Raw genomic sequence first — 25,489 nt, forward strand, 5'->3', positions numbered from 1 at the left:
CATTTTACTCATCTGATCCTAAAGGTCGATCGAACTTTCGAAGTGTCGTAATGTTTAAATTTCAATAACAATGGGAAAATCCCGATCTAAGCATCTGTCGGATGAAGTTTGTCTTCCTTCTCGAAAATAAAGCCATAAGCCCATAAGGATGTGGCGTCATATTTACGAGGAAGACAATTACCGCCCGATCATCCGTGCATTAAGACGAGTGAAAGTTTTCCTTGAAGCTGGCCAGGCTTGTGAAGTAACAGCAGAACTTTCTTCGTCGAGGGTAGGAAAGCATTTCTCTCAGCATCAAGTGGTGGGAGAAGTTACGTACGAGTTCCTTAACTTTCTGGAACGACACAAAAACATTGTTCAGTTTTTCATAAAGTGGTTCTTAGTCTCGGTCGAGCCTCACGTCGACCAAAGTGAACGATAAGGTAAACCCGTGCATCGCCGAGGACCGTGTACTTCAAAGGATTTCACTGAAAATCACTTAGCAGCTCTTCGAGGAAATTACACCAGTGTTTGGTAAGTGAGTTAATTTATGCAGTCTTTCTGTGAATCAACGTGTTCATACAATTACAGCTCAAGAAGAAAACGGGTGTCGTGAAGATGACACATACTTTCTCATTATGCACAGAGCAGTGCTTTTATGGTGATTTTTTTTTAATTCCGTGTATGATTTTTTTTAAATGCGTTTTTAGGTTTTGAATAGAGTAACCAATTTTCGCGATAATGCCTCAATAAAATAATGTGCGTGTAATCACCTCCACCAAATTAACTTGGACCCAAAACTCAATTTAAACACATTATACAAAAATAGAACTCACTAAATAATATACTATATATGTGTATATATTATTATTAGTATTATTATTATTATTATTATTATTATTATTATTATTATTATTATTATTATTATTATTAGAATTTGGCGTGCGGATGACGTGAATATGTTAGGAGAAAATCCACAAACGATTAGGGAAAACACGGAAATTTTACTGGAAGCAAGTAAAGAGATAGGTTTGGAAGTAAATCCCGAAAAGACAAAGTATATGATTATGTCTCGTGACCAGAATATTGTACGAAGTGGAAATATAAAAACTGGAAATTTATCTTTTGAAGAGATCGAGAAGTTCAACTATCTGAGAGCAACAGTAACAAATATAAATGTTACTCGGGAGGAAATTAAACACAGAATAAATATGGGAAATGCCTGTTGTTACTCGGTTGAGAAACTTTTATCATCAAGTCTGTTGTCGAAAAATCTGAAAGTTAGAATTTATAAAACAGTTATATTACCGGTTGTTCTGTATGGTTGTGAAACTTGGACTCTCACTTTCACAGAGGAACATAGATTAAGGGTGTTTGAGAATAAGGTGCTTAGGAAAATATTTGGGGCTAAGAGGGATGAAGTTACAGAAGAATGGAGAAAGTTACACAACACAGAACTGCACGCATTGTATTCTTCACCTGACATAATTAGGAACATTAAATCCAGACGTTTGAGATGGGCAGGGCATGTAGCACGTATGGGGGAATCCAGAAATGCATATAGAGTGTTAGTTGGGAGGCCGGAGGGAAAAAGTCCTTTAGAGAGGCCGAGACGAAGATGGGAAGATAATATTAAAATGGATTTGAGGGAGGTGGGATATGATGATAGAGAATGGATTGATCTTGCTCAGGATAGGGACCGATGGCGGGCTTATGTGAGGGCGGCAATGAACCTCCGGGTTCCTTAAAAGCCAGTAAGTAAGTAAGTAAGTACTAGTATATGGCGGACACATCATCTGGACTGTAACACCGAATACAGGACTCCACTATGTGAAGTGATCAAAAAACCCTGTTGCTACCAAGAATTTATAGATTTGTTAAACGTTATCTTTAAAAGACTGTAGAGATATATTTCACCATTATCTGTGTACATTAAATAAGTAGTATAGATGCGTAGTATATCGTATAACAGAACTAAAACCCTAGCATACCGCTTCGTGAATTAGGGTTCTTTTCTACGGATATTTAATAATAATAATAATAATAATAACCATTGTTATAATAATTTATTTAATAAAATAACAAGATATGTTATAATAGTCTTTACTGTGAGTAATTTTTATAAAAGAAAAAAATTTAGAGCATCATCTAGAAATAAAATTACATTTTAAAACCAAATTGGATTTATTAAAGTTTAAATATTTAATACACTCGCTGTAGTGTTAGATATTTTCAACTGGTCGTTTATATTCTCGGGAAAGTTGAACAGATATTCAGTACATTCGTCACAAGAAACAGCAACCTTAATATTTTTACATTCAGTGGCTTTCGATTTAATTAAGGACCATGCCGTTCTACATTAATTGACACAAGTTTCAATAAATCTAACATTACATAAAACTTAGCATTCCTAATGGCATACTTATATTCTTTATTATGCTTTTTATAGATCTGAGATTTTAAGGGACCTTTAGTGCTATTAGCAAACGCAAGATTTAATTTCGTAATAAAAATCATTAATTACTGAAAAAGTACAGATATTTTTATTTTACTACAAAGTGAACTAATTGCAGTAATGGCGGAACACTGTATCAGACAAATGTCCTCAGCCACTGTGCTGGCACACTCCCTCATTCGACGAGATCTGAGGAACGTGTTTCGAAGGTTGGCTCTGTCTTCGTCTTCAGGTGAGCACAGATGCTAGCGTAGCTTACAAGTTGGGTCTTCACAATCCGCTAAATTCAAGTTTCTGAACTACATAATGATGCAACAAAGGTGATGAATCTGATATTGATGATGATGATGATGATGATGATAATAATAATAATAATAATAATAATAATAATAATAATAATAATAATACCTCTGATTGAGGTTCTGGCTTATATGTACATCTATTATCAGGCAGTACATCTCACTTGACGATATGTGTCGGAGGAAGAACAATTGTTTGTAAACATCTGGGGTGCTATTCATAGACATTTCGCAGCACGCGCTACGAGCGTACTAAGCTAGCCCCGGCTATCCACTGGTTACTAGTACAGAATTCAAATCATATCCTATCGCTAACACTGGTTTATGAATACGAAAAACGCTGATCATCCACCGGAAGCCCGCGCTAAAAATGTCTATGGATACGGCCCCTGAAGTCTAATTAGTGGAATATATAGCTAATCGGCGATGTATGCAATGGAGGGGGAAAGGAATTGGCCACCCTACCCCATTATCTCCTGGCCTAGTTGCCTCATGAGTGATGCCTTATTGGTGTTACTTATGAGGTTCAAACCTGTCTTCGGACAGTTGTCTAAACAATAATAATAATAATAATAATAATAATAATAATAATAATAATTGTGGTGCTGGTAATAATAATGATGATGATCCGGGGCTAATTAAAATATCAGAGGGGGACCAAAACTAGCACCTGCTGCATTACAGAGAGGAGTTACATCTCAAAAGCATAAAGGAAGAAGAACCTGAAAAATAACTACCGGTCCTCCACGTAGGGGATTTCGCGACAGGCTGATAAGCCCCTTCACATAGAAACAAATTTACTCTAAGGCTCCATATAACAGATCTAATCATGAAAACTGTTAATAGAACAAAGTTTCCACTTCAGTTACCTCGACTATCACATACAGGGCGTTTCCGGGCTGGTGTTACAAACTTTCAGGGATGATGGCGAAGGGCACATGTATCAATTTGAGTTAAGGAACCATGGTGCGGAAATGACTGAGTCGAAAGTTATAAGCAAAAATAGTTGTGTGGAAATGGAATTGTAATTTGGCACCACGTGCCCTCCTTCCCTTAACCTTTAGGAACAGTCGCGGAAAGATGGTATGGGCCGGATGTCTCCTACGTGGGTACTTGCCCCGATACAATCTGTGAGCTTGTCTACTGTTCCCATTGGCTCATCCGTATTCGAAAATCAGGTCTTTATATTCCGCTCTCGTGTACTCCTCCATTTCACTAGGACTGATCGACTAGACACTGCAACTTGTACACATACACTGCTGTCTACAGACGTGCATATCAGGACCGACCATGTCCGTTACACATTACGCTATCTGCATTGCTTTAGTGTAGTTTCCTGTCCCCACCCATCAGACAGCGCACTGAATGGAATACTGTAAGTAGACAACGTAAACAACGTCAGATGAATACAGTATGTGTAAGATGTACAGATAAATACACATAAATAAGGTATACAGAGGAATAACATTATTTCATTTCCACACAACTATTTTTGCTTATAACTTTCGACTCACTCATTTCCGGACCAAGGTTCCTATCTCAAATTGATAAATGTGCCCTTCCCCATCATCCCTGAAAGTTTGTAACACTAGCCCGGAAACACCCTGTATAACAAAAACCAGATTTAGATATAAAATTCAATAAATTTAAACTTATATGTTACACATTCAAGATAGCATTAAACAACAGAGTAAGAAAAGAAACTAAAATAAAATTCTATAAGATGGATGAGAAAAATGTTCAAATATATAGGCCAATTGTGTCGGAGCTCAATATCTTAATGAAATTTAGTAATTACATGTTTGATGTTTAATTAAGACGATTGACGCGTGGATGTTCGTGCATATTTTTTTTAAGCTTTTTTTTTTTTAAGTTTTTGTATTCAAATTCAAATTCAAATTTATTTACAATTTACATTTGAAATGAATACATGTGAATAGATACCCGAAATGAGCATATGCTTGTGCTCGGGTACAGTCCAGTAGTCTACATAAAATTTTACAGGGATCAAATAATAATGCTGAAGATAGAAATAATAGTAACAATAATAATAATGATAATAATAATAATAATAATAATAATAATAAAATAATCGTGACAGAAATGATACAAAGATTGTAATACAAAATAATTCATTAATAATAATAATAATAATAATAATAATAATAATAATAATAATAGTGATAAAACAAAAATATTTACAATAATAAAATAAATACTAAGACGGATAAAATAAATTATAAAACCACTAGCGAGAGTTAACACAACTTAAATAAGCATATAATAACCGGAAAAAAATTACGAACTCGAAAATCAACAGAAAAGTTCGTTGTATCGCAGACGACAGCAACCGCCGTATTGACATTGTGTTGTGCATTATTGGTAGTAGGGGGGAGCTGAATGTCTACGTAACTGCCGTTCTATTCGAATCTTCTCGTACAATCATGGGAAGTTAATGCTGAAAAAACAAAATGTCTACGAGTCAAACTGTTCATTATTACCAGGATAAATACAAATAATACTGAAATATATTAATCTAGTTTCAGTTATAGATCTCCCCTTTTGTGCAAGAGGTATCATATCAAAATATTTTATGAATGGCGGGGAAAATATAAATTTCAAGAACTCTCTAGTGACAAGAGATAGTGACAAGTACAATCAAGTGTATCTGTGGCGATGCTAAGAAATCATTTATTGGAGATATACACGTACACTGTTATTAATTAAGAAAATGATCTATTTGTATATATTACGTTTTATCTTATAGGTTACATGCATCAGATAAATACAATAAAAATTAGTACCATATAATGCTAGTAACAATAAAAATAAATAAATAAAAAATAAAATTGATCAAATATCATACAAACATTTTCACTTTATTTTTAAACTTAAGAATGTGTAAATTGCTTAGGTCTGGATTATTTTTCAATGCTGAATTGTATAGTCTTGGTCCATAATTCCTACTGTGTCTTAATCCAGCTGTAGTGTGGCATTTAGGTTCTGCCATAAGAGTTGGGACATTTCTTCTGGTGTTGTGTATATGTTTTTCAGTTATAAAATTCATTCGATTTTTGTGAAAATAAATTAGTACTGTATGTTTATATATTTGCTCAATTTTTAGTACTTGGAATTCAGAATAAATTAATTGTGTCGGATAATCAAGTGGTTTATGCAGACAAATTTTGATGATACGTTTTTGTAGTAATATTAATGGAGTTAGGATAGTCTTTGTCATTCCACCCCATCCTATTATTCCGTATTGAATGATTGATTGAAACAAGGCTAGATAAACTACACGGAGAACATCGATCGGCATATATGCACGAAGGGTTACAAAGTTGTGAATTGTTTTCCGTAACCTATTACATAAATATGTTACATGTTTATTCCATCTTAAATGTTGATCAATGATAACACCTAAGTATTTTACTTGCGTAGATTCTGTCAAGGTAGAGCAATTGCAATCAATCAAGTTTATGTTACTGCAATTGTGTATTTTTAAATTTGTATCCTTATCGAGTTTGATTTTTCTCAGACTAGAAGTCGTTAATGTAAAAGGAACTGCAGTTGTTTTTGAAATGTTCAATGAGAGAAAATTTTCATCTAACCAATTCTTAATTATATTTATACCTCTATTAGCATTTAGGTAGGCATCATTCCAATTCGACCCACTAAAAATTACGGCTGTATCATCGGCATATGCGAATATATTTCCAGATGTTTATCCTATATCAATATTTAGCAAGTCATTGATGTATATTAAAAATAGTAGAGGGCCTAAAACCGTACCTTGTGGCACACCTATATTTATATTACGAATTTCACTGTGTTGGTCGTTAAATTTCGTTAATTGGGATCTGTTGCTTAAGTATGACAAATAAATTTAAAGCGATTCCTTTAATACCGTAGGCATGAAATGTGCACATTTTGGACATTTATGCATATTTCGTCATTAAGAGCACATCCCATGCACATTTTTAATATTTTGAACTTCGATAAAAATGTGGTAATTATTTATTTACTATTTAGTTCTTCATGGTGGATTTCCCAAAATTTTAATTCTAAAGATAGCTATGCTTTATCTTCATTTAGGTTAAGCACTCCGCAAAGACAATAGCAATGAATTTTTTTCACAAATCGTGTTTGGAGTCGCTGGGATTTGAACACCGGTCCCTCACCGCGAAAAATGACGTTCGAATATTGTGCTCTTAGATACAATTATTGTAAGGGACATTTCTATAGACGTCACCAGATCAAGCTTATTCAAAGTAGAGACAATGGTTAGTTCATCAACTTGCATCCATCAAATCATAGACTTGTGACATAATTTCAGGACTTCAGAAAACTGTGCCTTTATCTGCCTGCCGTTGTTGCAAAGCGTGGTGGCAAGATCAATGCCCAACTCGCTTCCGGTGCTGAATGTGCCGGGCAGCGGAAGTTGCTGCAGCTGACGATCCAGAATTTGCGCTGACTTGGGGATGCGCCACATTCCAGCACCCGTTCAAAGCGCGTGTGCGAATCGGAGACACAAGTGAGCGGAACGCATTCAGGCTTTTGATAACACAGATTCTCTAGCACTAATGTGCATTTTCGTCTTTTCTTCAGATATTTCTTTAAGAATTCCTCTGAATTATCTTCATAATATATAAACTATTGTGTCCCCATTAGTAGGCAATCTTAAAATAATCTCTTCACTACTCACAAGCTCACAACCATCACAATCACCATCGTCACTATCACCACAACAATTGAAGAGTGGACATAAAAAAGGCTGCCAATATAATAAGTGCCAATATAGTAATAATAATAATAATCATAATAATAATAATAATAATAATAATTTATTTAACCTGGCAGAGTTAAGGCCATACGGCCTTCTCTAACACTCAACCAGGAGTAAAACGGCGTTACAAAAAACACTACAAATTTACAAAGTACACTACGATTTTACACACAAAACTGAATAAGATAATAATTATTTATTTATTTATTTATTTATTTATTTATTTATTTATTTATTTATTTATTTATTTATTTATAATATTAACGTGCAAAAACAACAGCACAAGGCCAATTACAGTTTAGCACGATACAAAACAGAAGAAAACAACAAATGATGATGAGAATGAATGATAGAAAATGGCAATGAGATTAAATACAAACAATATAATAGTCTACATCAATCATTGATCAAACAATAATTATAAAATTATAAATTTAGTACAATGAGATAATTGAAATAATGGAATAGTCTACATTAATCAATTGACCAAATGCAAGAAATGAAATGGACAAATAATTATAAAATTAGATCAGTAATAATAATAATAATAATAATAATAATAATAATAATAATAATAATAAAATGTAAACAACAAGTAAGTAGAAATCAGACATAATATATAACATACAGAAAGAAAGAAAAAAGCATAATGAAATGTGAACAGCAGGTCAAAATAAATGAGACATACAAAGTACAAAAAAATAAGACAATTATTGATAATAATAATAATAATAATAATAATAATAATAATAATAATTTATTTAACCTGGCAGAGTTAAGGCCATACGGCCTTCTCTAACACTCAACCAGGAGAAAAACTGCGTTACAAAAAACACTACAAATTTACAAAGTACACTACAATATTGCACACAAAACTGAATAAGGTAATAATAATAAAATGTAAACAACAAGTAAGTAGAGATCAGACAGAATATATAACATACAGAAAGAAAGGAAAAAGCATAATGAAATGTGAACAGCAGGTCAAAATAAATGAGACATACAGAGTACAAAAAAATAAGACAATTAATAATAATAATAATAATAATAATAATTTATTTAACCTGGCAGAGTTAAGGCCATACGGCCTTCTCTAACACTCAACCAGGTGTAAAACTGCGTTACAAAAAACACTACAAAATTACAAAGTACACTACAATTTTACACACAAAACTGAATAAGATAATAATAATAAAATGTAAACAACAAGTAAGTAGAAATCAGACATAATATACAACATACAGAAAGAAAGGAAGAAATATAATAAAATGTGAACAACAGGTCAAGATAAATGAGACATACAAAATATAAATAAATAAGACAATTATTGATAATAATAATAATAATAATAACAAATAATAATAAATATAATAATACTAATAGTAGTAATAAAATAGTGCAGTACAAAGCATACAATGAATACAATATTTTTAGGTACATACAGTAAGGAAAATTATGATTATATATAGCTCAACTTATCACATTATTGATATACCATTATCGGAAGATATGAAAACAAAAATATAAAATAAGTTAAATATCACTAGAGCATAAAAAATGTGAATACGTGGAAACATGCAATACAACACTTGTCATAATAGTAAGTTAGTTTGGCAACTCGTCATAAGATAATCTTCTAACTAGGATTTGAAAGATTTCAATGTTCGGCAGCCCTTGACTTCAGGCGGCAGAGAGTTCCAGTGACGAGAGGTAGCAACAGTGAAAGATGAGGAATACAGAGATGATGTGTGAAGTGGAATTTCTAGCGTGTTATCGCGTTGTGATCGAGTATTAATATTGTGACAGCGAGAGAGAGTATGAAAACGAGCGAATAAATAATAGGGGGATGATTGTGCGTAATTCGATATAAGAGAGAAAGTGAGTGCAGATTTCTCCTCGCATGTAACCTAAGCCATGATAACTTCTCGAAAGAAGGTGAGATATGATCACAGTATCGAACATTACAAATGAAGCGGACGCACGCGTTATGAACACGCTGTAGTTTCTGAGCGGAATCAATCCTGAGATCACTGAACAAAACATCGCAATAATCGAAGTGAGGTAGAATGAGTGTCTGTACCAGCGTCTGTTTTAATTTAGATGGATAATGATACAATGCTCTTAGTGAATGGAGAATAGAGAATGCCTTCTTACATGTATATTTAATATGCGTATCCCAATTGAGATTAGATTTGAAATGCACTCCGAGATCTTTTACGGTAGAGCTAAACGGGATGTTTGTTTTATTCAGTTTCACAGGTGGAATATTCAGGTCGTTAACATTATAATAATAATAATAATAATAATAATAATAATAATAATAATAATAATAATAATAATAATAATAATAATAATAATAATAATAATAACAATACGTGGCGCTACAGCCCACGAAGGGCCTAGACCGACCAGCCGGCTGCTGGCTTCACGCTCACATGCCGAAGCAGAGGTGGACGATCATCCAATCAGAATGGAGGTATCGTGTGGTTAGCACGATGAGTCCCCCAGACATTATAGCTGGTTTGCGTAGCTCCCCAAGTGCATCACGATGCTAGGTAGGCACCGGTCCCATACACTGGCAGAAAATTCACGAAAAAATTTCTTCCCCCCTGAGGACTCGAACCAGTGTGCATTCCGTAACGCGAGTCCCAGGCAGGATGCCTTAGACCACGACGCCACAGTTTAAGTGCCAATGTCTTTGAAAATAAGTTTTTTCAGAAATAAAAATAAGTCTATATCCCTGGCTCAATCCACTGGAGAAAAATGTTGCCCCATTGTCATTTTACTTAGGCCCTAGCTTCGTCCATAAATGTGAGAACGTATATGATATTACATTAACAATTGCACAAGAAAGCTCAGTTTTCTACGTTTTGTCTCTTTGGCACTTACAAAATAAGTGTGTAGCAAAATTAAACTATTATACATAGAATGTTAATATACGAGTATTTCAAATAATGCTAAATAGGAAGAAATTATAATGAGAACAATTGTGAAAATACAGCATTATCAGGATGCATGTCTAAAGGACGAAATTATCATGTCGTCCGTGACAGTTAAAGTCAGTATAATCTTATATCGTAATATGCTATTTTATTGACATGTGGGAACATTCGCATGCTCTTGATAAGAGTACGTATTTGTGAACTAGCTTATTTTATCATCTACCATGGCCCCCCCTCAAAGGAAATCATTCTATCTTCGCCAATGAATCTGCTAGTAGCAGATTATCGGATTGTTTTCCTCAGTCCTTCATTAACCCTCTTGTTTTGGATACAAGAATAATGAAAAATCGATGCAGCCAAAAATACACATAACGAGCAAGGCCTGAATCATGGCCAACTATAGTCGCGACGCTGTTATTCCCGGAGTGACTCCTCCTCTTTGCTTACGTCTTAGGAAGTCAAGGCTCTATAAAGTCTAGGTAGGTAGTATCGTTCGCCATTTTTGTTCTTTCGTTGCCGAGCTACCATACGAGGAATCTATTTGCTACACCGTTAAACATTATCATGTCGTAGCTCCTATGATAATAAATCAAACGCACTGTAATTCAGCAAATAATTAAGCGGCAAATAACGTCTTCGTGTGCTTTCTACGAACGTCAACAAAAGAGCCAAAATGGCGGGCGATTATATTAAGTATTATCGAGCCTTAAGAAACGTCTTCCTCAGCGAATCACAAGACGCACACGTTTAAATGTAGACGACCAGCAATGCGATTGGCTGCCGGAAATTAGAGCGACGGGACTATAAAACGTTCTCTTACATTTAAGGTATTGCATATTTAAGAACGTATTGTAGCTGTAGGAATAAGTAAACTAACTACATAATTATAAGTATTATAACCAGAAACGGGAACTTTGGCAGAATGTCTTTTTAAATGTGTTAAATCTATCTTCATTTTGAAAGTAAATCTCTACGAATTACACCTTCGTGATTGAAACGTCACAGTTTTATGTTGCCCTTTTCTGCCTTTTTTAATATAAAGCCTAATTCACAAAATAAATGCTTTTCTGCCTTATTTGATTATTTATCTATTATTTATTAATTTATTATTAAAAATTGCCCACAGGTATATTTTAATTTATTTCTATAACCACTACAATGAAAGTGACTTCACCGAATGTATATTATTGTCTTTCAGCCAGTTCATATTCTCTTTGCAACAATGAGTGCTGCCATGCAAAAATGTGTAACAGTAAGCGTTTTAATTATCGCTTGTGTTTATTTGACAAAGCAACAATGAGTGCGGGTCTAACGTTATTTTTCTTTCAGTTTTCATTGCGACGTTGTTGCAGCTAGCTAAATATTTCATATCGCAACATATCAGTACAACCAAACACAAAAATGCACTTTCCAAGGCTAATGGGAAGAAGATTTCTTTGCTTCTAACAGTAATTGAACATCGAGTCGAAAATCTCAATTTGCATTCGACTTAGGTAAAGCTTTTCTTGCTGCCGAAATGCCTTTGTGGAAAGTGCAAGGTTGTAAGTCTAGTGCAAGGTTTTTGTAATTGCCTTTTATTGCGTATTTTAGCTATTTATAATGCCTTTTTGCCTGCCTATTTTAGCTATTTATGATGCCTTTTTGCCTGCCTATTTTAGCTATTTATAATGCCTTTTTGCCTGCCTATTTTAGCTATTTATAATGCGTTTTTGCCTGCCTATTTTAGCTATTTATGATGCGTTTTTGCCTGCCTATTTTAGCTATTTATAATGCCTTTTTGCCTGCCTATTTTAGCTATTTATAATGCCTTTTTGCCTGCCTATTTTAGCTATTTATAATACCTTTTTGCCTGCCTAGTTTAGCTATTTATGATGCCTTTTTGCCTGCCTATTTTAATGATTCATAATGCCTAAACTTCCGGTCTCTGATTATAACAAACGTTTGTGCGAGATCGTGCGTATTTGCTTGGTTTCCGCACAAAATCAATCCGCGGAAAGTCGAAAATTCCACATTCAGTATTCCCAACCGAACACACATAACAATTTCCCTCTTCTTACCGCTTAAGTGACATATTGATTTTACTGCTTTAGGCTTTTAACATATTATTTTTAGAGACGTTCAATATAGTAATAATTATAAATTGGAAATTACCACTGCAATTTCACCTAAATTGCACTGTTAATTATTGTTTTTAAATATTTGCAAAAATTAAGTAAACTCTACAACTCCACTAAAGTTACTGCATTCGTGATGCAAGTAACATTAAGGAAAAATCAACAAGATTCCAGACTCATCATAGACTGGGGGAAAAAAAAGACAGACGTATATCACGGCCTGCTGGAGTATAGTAAACACAGAAAACATTTTAAAGCAACAATGTTGAAGATAGATATTTTTGTTTTGCAAATTTGCCGTCATTGAACAGAAACCAAGATGGAGATTTCATTGCAACTAATTAGAAATTCCTCTTTCAGGTATGTAATAAACGATCTTCGCACAAAATAATGAACGATACACGAGCGGTATGTTTTCTTTCAATTCTCGGAAATTAAAAAAGCTCAACTACGTTTCGCTTTTTCAAACTTTTCCTCGAACATGAAAACTTCAACATACCGCTCTTGTAACGCATATTACTATTTTTGTTATGGCTTTGAAGGAAACAATATCCAAGTTTGTTACGCACCACTACCATTTACTTAATTTGTTGTTTACACCAATATATTTGCCATAGCTGAACTGGTGCAGCTGAAAGATATTGAGTGGTATTAACATCCGTTCGACCATATTCGAGATAATTCTCTCGTCACACCGGTCACGCCATTCGAATAGTGTCCATTCCCATCACATCAAAACCGAACAGAAACGCAAATGCCACATTAACTAACAATTATTATTACTATGGATACAACAACGACTGAAGATAATGACTCGCAGAAGACGGCCTTTACGCATGCGCCAAGGCCAATACATTGTATTACTGTCATTTTGACGCTCTGAACCACCTCATTTCTGTTTTGAACATGTTCAAAATAAATTTTTTGTGAAGAAGTTTATATATTTACAAAAATCACGTTATTTATTCCAAATATGATTAATGTATTTGCAGAATATTATAAAATACCATTTCTATTATGCAGCCTTTACTATTTTCATTAGAACTTTAAAACTAGCAAAAGCTTCTCGTTTCGGTTTGAATAAAAGTGTCAATTTTGAGTTATTTTAATTCGATATACTTTAATAGAATATAAGAAAGTAAAAAAGAAGTATGACACACATCATTTCACGTTTCTTTTGCAAAGTTTTAACGTAAATACAGGATTCAACAGTTGGTTCTGAGGAAGTTCAGCATTTTGTTCTAAAGTGACTATACGGTTTAGAAATATCAAAATAGCACTGTATATGGCCTAAAAAATGCAACTTATTTTTATTATTATTATTATTATTATTATTATTATTATTATTATTATTATTATTATTATTATAAATATCTTGGAGTAACAGTAACAAATATAAATGACACTCGGGAGGAAATTAAACGCAGAATAAATATGGGAAATGCCTGTTATTATTCGGTTGAGAAGCTTTAATCATCCAGTCTGCTGTCAAAAAATCTGAAAGTTAGAATTTATAAAACAGTTACATTACCGGTTATTCTTTAAGGGTGTTTGAGTATAAGGTGCTAAGGAAAATATTTGGAACTAAGAGGGATGAAGTTACAGGAGAATGGAGAAAGTTACACAACACAGAACTACACGCATTGTATTCTTCACCTGACATAATTAGGAACATTAAATCCAAACGTTTGAGATGGGCAGGGTATGTAGCACGTATGGGCGAATTCAGAAATGCATATAGAGTGTTAGCTGGGAGGCCGGAGGGAAAAAGACCTTTAGGGAGGCCGAGACGTAGATGGGAAGATAATATTAAAATGGATTTGAGAGAGGTGGGATATGATGATAGAGACTGGATTAATCTTGCTCAGGATAGGGACCAATGGCGGGCTTATGTGAGGGCGGCAATGAACCTCCGGGTTCCTTAAAAGCCAGTAAGTACTATTATTATTATTATTATTATTATTATTATTATTATTATTAGATATATACCGGGTGATATATATATACATATACAGAGTGGAGGTCAACACCTGTGGAGTAACGGTTAGCGAGTCTGGCCGCGAATCCAGGTCGATTCCCGGTCGGGGCAAATTACCTGGTTGAGGTTTTTTCCGGGAGTTTCTCTCAACCCAATATGAACAAATGCTGGGTAACTTTCGGTGCTGGATCTCCGACTCATTTCACTGGCATTATCACCTTCATTTCATTCAGACGCTAAATAACCTAAGCTGTTGACAAAGCGTCGTAAAATAACCTACTAAAAAATTGCAGGATGGAAGTGAAATAGCCTTGCAGATTTTTAGAGTGAATAGCTCATGTTGTATGTAATAAAAAAACTATAATATCATATTGGTGGAAAGTTCATAGTTTTTTCTCAAATGTTTAACAACCTCTTATTCAGTAATTATTGCGGGCAGGATCGTGATTTTTGTCCATATCGATAGGAGAAGTAATAAAGAATAATTTATCCCTGAGGCGTATTCCAATAGCGTGGACGGTTTTCGTGTAAATTTAATTTTAAAAACCTCTAAATTCAAACCTCTCCGCGCTGCGAGTTGGTGATAACACAGCGCCAGAGAACAGCTCATCTAGCGAGACACACCGGGTTACCGAGTTCATTGACTTCTTACATCTGTATCACAAGAAGCGTGTCTTCGCGGCGATGTTGTCGGACTGCTGAAACTTCCAACTTAATTTTCTCATTAACCGTGCATTTAATCAGAAAATGTAATATAGGTTTTCTATTCATTTCAATGTACCCTATCGTACCTTTCAATCTGCAAGTTTGTTATTGTTGATTAGAGTTGAAGAGAATAAAGCTTCAATTCAGTGGTGTTGTAATTCCGCAAGTACAATGTTGTAAATACCTAGGAGTGTATTTAAACTCCAAACTTTCTTGGGAAGAGCATGTTGATAATGTTACGGGTAAAGCATGGAGGGCACTTCACTTTATTATGAGAATCTTGAGAAAGGCTAGCCCCAAATCGAGGGAAATAGCATATCTAACGTTAGTGCGACCGTTAATGGAATACGGAACTACATGTTGGTATCCCTATAGAATATATCAGATAAACTCCTTAGAAAGAATCCAGTATAGGGCAGCTAAATTTGTTAAAGGTAAAAGAGAAGATGGAAACGATACGATAAAAGAACTTAAATGGGAAACTTTGGAAAACAGACGTAGGAAAACTAGAATAACATCATTGTATAGAGCACATCTAGGTCAGAAAGCATGGGTAGACATAACGGCTCGGTTAGAAAAGCCAACGTACTATGGTAGGAACGATCATGGTTTTAAAATCAGATGTAGGAAACAGAAAACAGATGTAAGTAAATTCTCATGTTTAAATAGAACTATAAATGATTGGAATGACCTACCTGCAGCGGTCTTTGAGGGCTGTCCTTCCTTAAGGAGATTCAAGAATAACTTAAAAACTTAAAAAGTTGTGTATTAAAATTAAGGTGACATTTAACAATTAATTTTTTAAGGTGACATGTATTTATTTAGCCTGACGAGTTACTCCCTTGGTTTGAATTGTAAATTATTTAAAATAGCGTGTAAGAGGGCCTTAGACTAGAAATGTTTAGTTTAAATGTAGTTCTGTTTATAAGTATGCATAAGGGTGTAATTATTTGACTTATTTGAACTGTTGTATCAGTGAAGCGAGGTGAGTCAGTGAAGTTATGGTTTTACAGTGCAGTGAACAGTTCCGATCAGTGATAATTTATAGCGTCAATGAAATGTGTTCTATAGTGTCAGTGAAATGTGTCCTAAAGTGTCAGTGAAATGCGTCATAGTGCCACTACAGTGAGTGAGATGAGAGTAAAGTGAAAGACTATTGAAACTTATGTAGGGCCTATACATATGTAGGTTGTATTGTAAAATGAGGTTATTTTATGTTTTATTATTAATTGTAATTATTGTGTTAAATTGCATTGTGTATTGTTATTTTATTATGTATATAATTGTATTGTGTATTGTATAATTGTACCGTGTACTGTTTATCATTTTCTTGTGTGTTGTTTATATTGTGTATACCACTGCCACCGGGTGCTTGCCCACTTGCAGTGTAAATAAATACATACATACAACTTATTGAGCATTTCATGTAATAGTTGTGTTTGTGTATTAAATTATTTTAAAACGGTGCCCTTCAAGAGAGAACAGAAATCATCCTTATTGATTAAATTTAGGAAATTACACAAAATAAGCTGTGTTTTCATCCTACAATCAACTGACAATAACAAAAATATAGGTTGCCATGCGACGATAGAAAACAAAAGATCCGAAAACAAATGAATGAAGTGTATAAACAATTGAATGTTCTTTCATATTTAAGTATAAAAATATAGAGGTGCCATTTGAAATTTCAAATTGGGGGCGGCTGGGGAGTGGGCATGAAATCTAAAATGCAATTAAGCCTGGTTTCAGACTTCCCTCTCAATATCTAAATTGACGTGTTTTTTGTTTAAATTAAATAATTAGTTACTTAGACTGGACAAATTTGAAATGAAAGCCCTGTATAATAAGTGTGTTAAAGTGAAGAATGAGAGAAATTTATCAGAGACAGAAGTGAGGCTGAAGAAGTCAATATATTGACAGACGGTCCTTCCTTCTAATGGTATCCAAGGTAATAATAACAAATAATTGCCTGTCTATGAACAATTGAAGCCGAGTTAAGCTGCTATGATATTGATTCCCATTAGCGATGGGAGCATTACAGTCCCGTAACTTGGCCGGCATGAATTATGCACGCCTACATTTTGTCACAGAAACTTTAAACCAGTTAATAAGCGATTTAATGATTTATGAGAGCGAAGGGCAGAAAAGAAGCGTGGGAGGTATTATCGACGAGTAACATGAAAGCTGAGAGCTAACGATGTATGGAATCTATAACAGCATTACTTAAGGGGGCCATGGAAACGATACGGTCATTCAATATTCAAGTCTGAGCAAAGCCACATAAAGGGAAATTCACAACTTTCTTCTATGCATGTACGTAAATGTCAATATTACTTCCTGGAATGTAACGTAATGCATGGAGTCTAAAGAAAATCTGGAATATTGTTCATTACTTTATAATTTTCAGATTTATCTTACATTGTTGTATAAAAATGTTGGTAAAAATTAATTTTAATATTGAACTAGTGTTTTAGAATAGTACATTATGGAATTAGTTTATAATGTTAAGTTTTATTGAATACTTACTTACTGGCTTTTAAGGAACCCGGAGGTTCATTGCCGCCCTCACATAAGCCCGCCATCGGTCCCTATCCTGAGCCAGATTAATCCAGTCTCTATCATCATATCCCACCTCCCTCAAATCCATTTTAATATTATCTTCCCATCTACGTCTCGGCCTTCCCAAAGGCCTTTTTCCCTCCGGCCTCCCAACTAACACTCTATATGCATTTCTGGATTCGCCCATACGTGCTACATGCCCTGCCCATCTCAAACGTCTGGATTTAATGTTCCTAATTATGTCAGGTGAAGAATACAATGCGTGCAGTTCTGTGTTGTGTAACTTTCTCCATTCTCCTGTAACTTCATCCCTCTTAACCCCAAATATTTTCCTAAGCGCCTTATTCTCAAACACCCTTAGCCTATGTTCCTCTCTCAAAGTGAGAGTCCAAGTTTCACAACCATAAAGAACAACCGGTAATATAACTGTTTTATAAATTCTAACTTTCAGATTTTTCGACAGCAGACTGGATGATAAAAGCTTCTCAACCGAATAATAACAGGCATTTCCCATGTTTATTCTGTGTTTAATTTCCTCCCGAGTATCATTTATATTTGTTACTGTTGCTCCAAGATATTTGAACTTCTCCATCTCTGCAAAAGATAAATTTCCAATTTTTATATTTCCATTTCGTACAATATTCTCGTCACGAGACATAATCATATACTTTGTCTTTTCGGGATTTACTTCCAAACCTATCTCTTTACTTGCTTCCAGTAAAATTCCCGTGTTTTCCCTAATCGTTTGTGGATTTTCTCCTAACATATTCACGTCATCCGCATAGACAAGCAGCTGATGTAACCCGTTCAATTCCAAGCCCTCTCTGTTATCCTGGACTTTCCTAATGGCATACTCTAGAGCAAAGTTAAAAAGTAAAGGTGATAGTGCATCTCCTTGCTTTAGCCCACAGTGAAGTTTTATTGAATGAATTACCTAATTTTTACGAATTAAAAAACTGTACAACATTATAAATAAGTCCCATATGCTGTTTTTTGTACAACAGCATTATAACAGAATTAATAGATGTGAAATAGGTAAATGAGATATTAAATTTCTTATCAGTTACTCGGAAACACAATCCTGCAATACATTCGTGACGTCATTATTTGGTTTGCTGAATTTTATTTATTGACATTGTTGCTAAATATGGAAATCAATTTACCAGTAGACATTTTAGAAAAAGCTTATAAAGAAGAATTGGGTTAAATTATCAAAAAATCTTCTGAAAGCTATGGCAAAAAGCAACAGACATTTTTTAATATATGAAGAATAAGAAAACGAAAAAGTTTTCAGAAACAATAGTTCTGGCACATCCATCAGAATAGGTAAGTTGATTAAATTTTACATTAAATTTTTATGTTTAATTTTTATCTTCAGAAGTAAGATAGCGTTATTGATTAATATAATATTTATTTCCGCTTCGAAATGGTTCGTTTCGATTAATATCGATACTATGGTGTAGCATTGGTATAAATACAAATTAGTAGATGGCGTAATTGTTGTTATGACAATTTTATTGCGCTCGTACTATAAAATGTCATTTTATGAACTATTTTGTGTAACAATAAATACTTTTTATAATACTGATTTACAAAAGCAAGATCTGGGTATACAGAATATTACAAAACAACTTTTAAATAAAATATATTTGGAACCTATATTAAATTTTACATAAGGAAATATATTTCTCCTATGTTCGTTTTAGAGCATTTGAATGTTATTATTTTTCTTGCCTGCGTTGTTGCCATAACGACCTAACAGGAGATCCTGTAAGCATAAAATGAATCATGTAGACAAATGACATCACATCGGTGAAAACAAGTGAGCATCCAGCGAAAGGCAGATAGATCGTCAGAAGAAGCTAGCTCTTACATTTACTTGCAGAAGTAACAGGAAATAATAAAAAGAAACTGAGATCAATGAACTACTAGCAGAAGATGCAGCTGGCACTTGACTTGCAGTTCGAATTGGTCACAGATAGAGCTTAGATTTATCCGGGGTCTGTAGCCATGAGGAAGAACCTACTTTCACTACCAACACACACACACAAAAATCACTAAACTTCAACCAAGTAGGTATATAGTTTAGAATACACTATAATAATAATAATAATAATAATAATAATAATAATAATAATAATAATAATAATAATAATAATAATAAATATATCTTGGAGCAACAGTAACAAATATAAATGACACTCGGGAGGAAATTAAACGTAGAATAAATATGGGAAATGCCTGTTATTATTCGGTTGAGAAGCTTTTGTCATCTAGTCTGCTGTCAAAAAATCTGAAAGTTAGAATTTATAAAACAGTTATATTACCGGTTGTTCTACATGGTTGTGAAACTTGGACTCTCACTCTGAGAGAGGAACATAGGTTAAGGGTGTTTGAGAATAAGGTGCTTAGGAAAATATTTGGGGCTAAGCGGGATGAAGTTACAGGAGAATGGAGAAAGTTACACAACACAGAACTGCACGCATTGTATTCTTCACCTGACATAATTAGGAACATTAAATCCAGACGTTTGAGATGGGCAGGGCATGTAGCACGTATGGGCGAATCCAGAAATGCATATAGAGTGTTAGTTGGGAGACCGGAGGGAAAAAGACCTTTAGGGAGGCCGAGACGTAGATGGGAGGATAATATTAAAATGGATTTGAGGGAGGTGGGATATGATGATAGAGACTGGATTAATCTTGCTCAGGATAGGGACCGATGGCGGGCTTATGTGAGGGCGGCAATGAACCTTCGGGTTCCTTAAAAGCCATTTGTAAGTAAGTAAGTAAGTAATAAATATAATAATAATAATAATAATAATAATAAATATAATAATGATAATAATAACAATAATAATAATAATAATAATAATAATAATAATAATAATAACGGTGACTTGCTCACAATATGGAAATTTCATTTTAAAAAACGTCATCACCAGGATGCACATATCTTGTTACTACCCGTTTTGCAAGATTTCATGCTTTTATCAATGGCTTTACCGTTTACAGTTAATTTTCTTCAAGTATCTCTGAATGGACAATTTATAAATAGAAACGTTTACTTTGCATCTTGAAAAAGGACAGCTATAAATTTGTATACAAAAGGTATTCCTCAAATTCATATAAAAATAAGACGTTTGATGAACGACTTAAATAGGTAGGCCTATGTTTATTTAATTCCGCATAAATGCACAAAGAATATTTATTTCACAACTGAAGCTTCTTCGAAGACCATTTTTATGCTTATGAAAATAAGTAGGTTATTAAAAATTACAATAAATATTAGACCTGGCTTACAAAATTATTTAAAATTGTAATATATCGGTACTTCACAAGTAACAAGCAATGTTGTCAAAACAAACTGCTGAAGGGGATATTACAAAGGAATAACCTATTCACTATTGCTTACAAGGAGGATTTTATAACAAGTGGTCAATTCTTTTATAAATATCGAATGAGGGCGAGTCTACTTGGTTCTTAAATTATTTGTGATGATAATATTCATATAAACATACATACATACATACATACATACATACATACAAACATACATGCATACATACACACATACATACATACACACATACATACATACATACATACATACATACATTTATTTATTATTTTGCTAATAATTGTAACATAAAATATAATATATAAAGAAAAACTTTAGCTCGCCCCTGAAAGAGTAGAACTCGTGCTCAGGGGCGGATTCCTGAATTGAAAATAATAATTATACAATACAATTTGTCTTATGTCTACTGTGCAATTATAGTATATAAATTTAAATTTACAATTTTTAAATTTTTATAAAATCCACACATAACTTTTTAAATTTAATACTAGAACTATTAGAATTGACAAGATTAGGATATTTAAATATAAATTTGTTATATATTCTTGGGCCTAAATTACTACTATGATTAAATACTGTAACAGTGTTGCATTTTGGTTCACCGGTATGTCATAAAAATATTTGTCGATAGTTTTTACTATAGACATAATTCAGTAGACATTATTTCTACACTGAATATATTCCGTTTCCTCAAAAGAGTGTTAAAAACAGCAATATAAACGTATTTATGGCGAGGGATCCTAAACCTATGTCAGTGAGACTTTGTTTACTAAGGATAATCACTATACCTGACTTGGTGTGAGGCTTGTGTGGGTTTTGAATATTCAGAACAAAATTATATACAATTCTTCATATTATAATAGTTTCTCCGAAACGCTGGAATCCAAAGATATAACTTACTAAGGAGCACATCTCATTCATTCTTTCATTCTATGCAAAAATGAAAATTTACAAAAATCGTTAGGATTAGATTTTGAGTACATCGCTATTTTGAGTTTTTATTTCAAACAAAGATCTGTGTTTTACTGTAAATCATATTTCAGTTCATTATTCACTGGATGTTCAATACATGCTGAATATGTACAAAATCCGACCAATAGTTAAGGGGGAAATCGTCTTACACAGACAGACAGATGGACAGACCGCATGCCCTAAGCCGCTTTTGACATTATGGATGCTGGAAATGGATATTTCCATCACAATATTGTTTTTAAGAGAAAGTAAAAAAACATAAAAAAATAACCGCCTGCAAAGACATGCTTAGGTGATACGACTAACATCTATGTCGAAGTAGTTGCCGCATGAGCACGGGGATTTTAAACAGTTGAACGTAACATAGCAGAAGTAGTCCGCCGTTCTGCCTGAGTATAGCATGTCCACTTTCCTGCCAAGACGTTCGCGGATTTTATTTCCTGCGCAAACAGAAGAGATCTAGTTTTTTTTTATTTTAGTAGTTTATTTTACGACGCTTTATCAACATCTCAGGTTGTGTAGCGTCTGAATGAGATGAAGGTGATAATGCCGGTAAAATGAGTCCGGAGTCCAGCACCGAAAGTTACCCAGCATTTGCTCATATTGGGTTGAGGGAAAACCCCCGGAAAAAGCCTCAATCAGGTAACTTGCCCCGACCGGGAATCGAACCCGGGCCACCTGGTTTCGCGGCCACACGCGCTAACCGTTACTCCACAGGTGTAGACGAAGAGATCTATCTTCCATCCAAGGGACTGTGTGTGTTTCAGCAGCGCTCCTACGCCGAGCCATGGAAGTGCTCTAATGGTACCTGCCCCATATCAATGTATTTATTTATTTACTAGCCGTACCCGTGCGCTCCGCTGCACCCGTTAGAAATAAATATAAAGTAATTACATAATTAAAATAGGACATTTGATCCAGGGAACATTCGTGTTTGATAGAAGGATAAATCGTTTATTATGTTACTTAATTTAAATTGTATTTTTAAATAATTAAAATGCGATCATTTTGATCCAGAGATCACTCGTTTGGTCATAAAAATTATTTTAGGAAATACAGGAAACGAATGTACAGAATAGCCTATCTAGTTTTCTGTGCATAAGAAGCTATTTTAATCTTACCTGTCCTCGATTCACTCAGAAGTTACTGTAATAACATTATAGCATTATGTCCATCTAGAGACACTACACTTTAAAATGGTGAAATAATAATTAATTATACAAATCGGTTAATTTAGCTTCCGATATTACTTCATACAAACACAGAAACATTATCTGTAGGCTATCTTTCATAGCTTTCGATTGTTGCTGTCCAAGGCCCCTTATAGACGAAGTCATTTGTTTTCAATTCATTACACGGCCTTAGATGGCAGTTATTGTAATTTTAAAACTCATTTATCTCATTAAATATCAGTCCTATCAAAATTTTTCAAGGAATAAAACTTATCGGAAAGTATTTTTAAAGAAACTTTTGTTATGTAATATTTTTCACAAAAATCAATAATAAGCGAGATATTTCGATTTATTTAATTCAGGCCCCCTTATAACCCCCGTTTTAAATAATGTATTTTGAATGCCATATAGCCTAAAATCTAAGTTACAACGAACTTAATTTATATTCCAATTTTCATCTAAATCCGTTCAGCCATTATCACGTGAAAAGGTAACAAACATACAGACAGACAGACAGACAGACAGACAGACATACAAACAAAAATTTGAAAAAAGCGATTTTCGATTTCAGAGTGGTTAATTATATATGTTAGGACCAATTATTTTTGGAAAATCGAAAATTACCAGAAAAATTTCGGCTACAGATTTATTATTAGTATAGATTACTCATTTATTTATTCATTTAATTACCTTTTATTTATTTATTTTTCTTCAGATCTTACTGCACAAGCAAAATGTCCAGTTTCTTCTGATGTAGGCCTGTAGTTTAAAATAAGCACACAAATTTTATTAGTTATTATGATTATGTAAAAATGAAATGAAATTCTACTTTAAATTAATTGTGTAGGCTATTTTGCCCACGCACTATTGCACCCATGGCGTGTAAGAATCTGTTGAGTTTCAACCAATAAATCCATCTAGCAATTGCAATTTTGTTGCACCTGATGTGCATTTGTTTAATATCTTGTCCCACCTGACGTTAAGATGTTAAATATTTTCATTTTTTCCTTAACGATGCAGTGGGCCGTGATATTGCGTGATGGCCGTGCTAGCAAATGTAAGCATTAATTTATTAAAATCTAATTTATAAATAATGTGTCTCTGCATACTATAAATTCTTTATTAATACATTCGCAAAATAGACGATAATTCACTAAATGAAAGTTTCTAGTTCAAAATAAAATGTTATAACCTCAAACATTTATTGAATTTTGCTGTTTCACTAATTATGATTTCTAGAGCTACTGTCAAATGTTTACCCATGGATTTCATATTCCACGAGGCCAAGCCAATGTCGGCCAATGAAATATAATAAGTTAGCAACTTATAACCTTATTTAATAATAATGTTATTTCACTAATATAATATTATGTTAGCTTTTTCTTATTATTTATTTATTACCATTAATCGCGTAATACTCTTATTCAAATATATTATATTATTGTGATATTACCTATGATATTTATTCACATATCTGAAGATCCAGCTTTTCCTTTTATAAGATTGTCCCACTTCATTTGTCACCTTCTTCAAGGACAGTCACCATTGTAGGTGTGTTGTTGATTTCAAAAGACAAAAAAAATTGTACTAGAATTTATTTATTTATTTATTTATTTATTTATTTATTTATTTATTTATTTATTTATTTATTTATTTATTTATTTATTTATTTATTTATTTATTTATTTATTTATTTATTTATTTATTTATTTATTTATTTATTTACTAGCCGTACCCGTGCGCTCCACTGCACCCGTTAGAAATAAATATAAAGTAATTACATAATTAAAATAGGACATCTGATCCAGGGAACATTCGTGTTTGATAGAAGGATAAATCGTTTAATATGTTACTTAATTTAAATTGCATCCAAATAATTAAAATGCGATCATTTTGGTCCAGAGACACTCATTGGTACAATGACAATTCCTTTAACATGTTTCTTAATTTTTATTACATGCAACCATAGTTTAATGAAGCTTGACATCATTTAGATTTAATGTGTATATTTTATTTTACTTGTTATAGGTTTCCATTGAATTATGGTAATAACTTAATTTTAACCCTTGTTTTCTACGTATTCAGTAAATGGCGCTTGGCCCACTATGGTTCTGAACCCTCCAAATAACTTAAATCATATCATATAATATTACATTACATATATTATA

General features: G+C 33.4%; 1 protein-coding gene across 2 annotated transcripts in view; it reads left to right on the top strand.

Moving 5' to 3' along the window:
- LOC138714622 (putative fatty acyl-CoA reductase CG5065) overlaps positions 1–25,489 on the top strand; it is a 181,734-nt gene that overhangs the window by 32,895 nt on the left and 123,350 nt on the right. The window contains exon 1 of one of the 2 annotated variants that reach the window (XM_069846653.1): positions 329–513. The exons of the other annotated variant lie outside the window; for it this stretch is intronic. The gene's annotated coding sequence lies outside the window, so the exon portion shown is untranslated. Of the gene's footprint in view, positions 1–328; positions 514–25,489 lie in introns of those variants that run through there. 2 annotated transcript variants of the gene reach the window in all.

This window comes from Periplaneta americana, chromosome 15, assembly GCF_040183065.1.
Source record: "Periplaneta americana isolate PAMFEO1 chromosome 15, P.americana_PAMFEO1_priV1, whole genome shotgun sequence".
Taxonomy (NCBI): Eukaryota; Metazoa; Arthropoda; class Insecta; order Blattodea; family Blattidae; genus Periplaneta; species Periplaneta americana.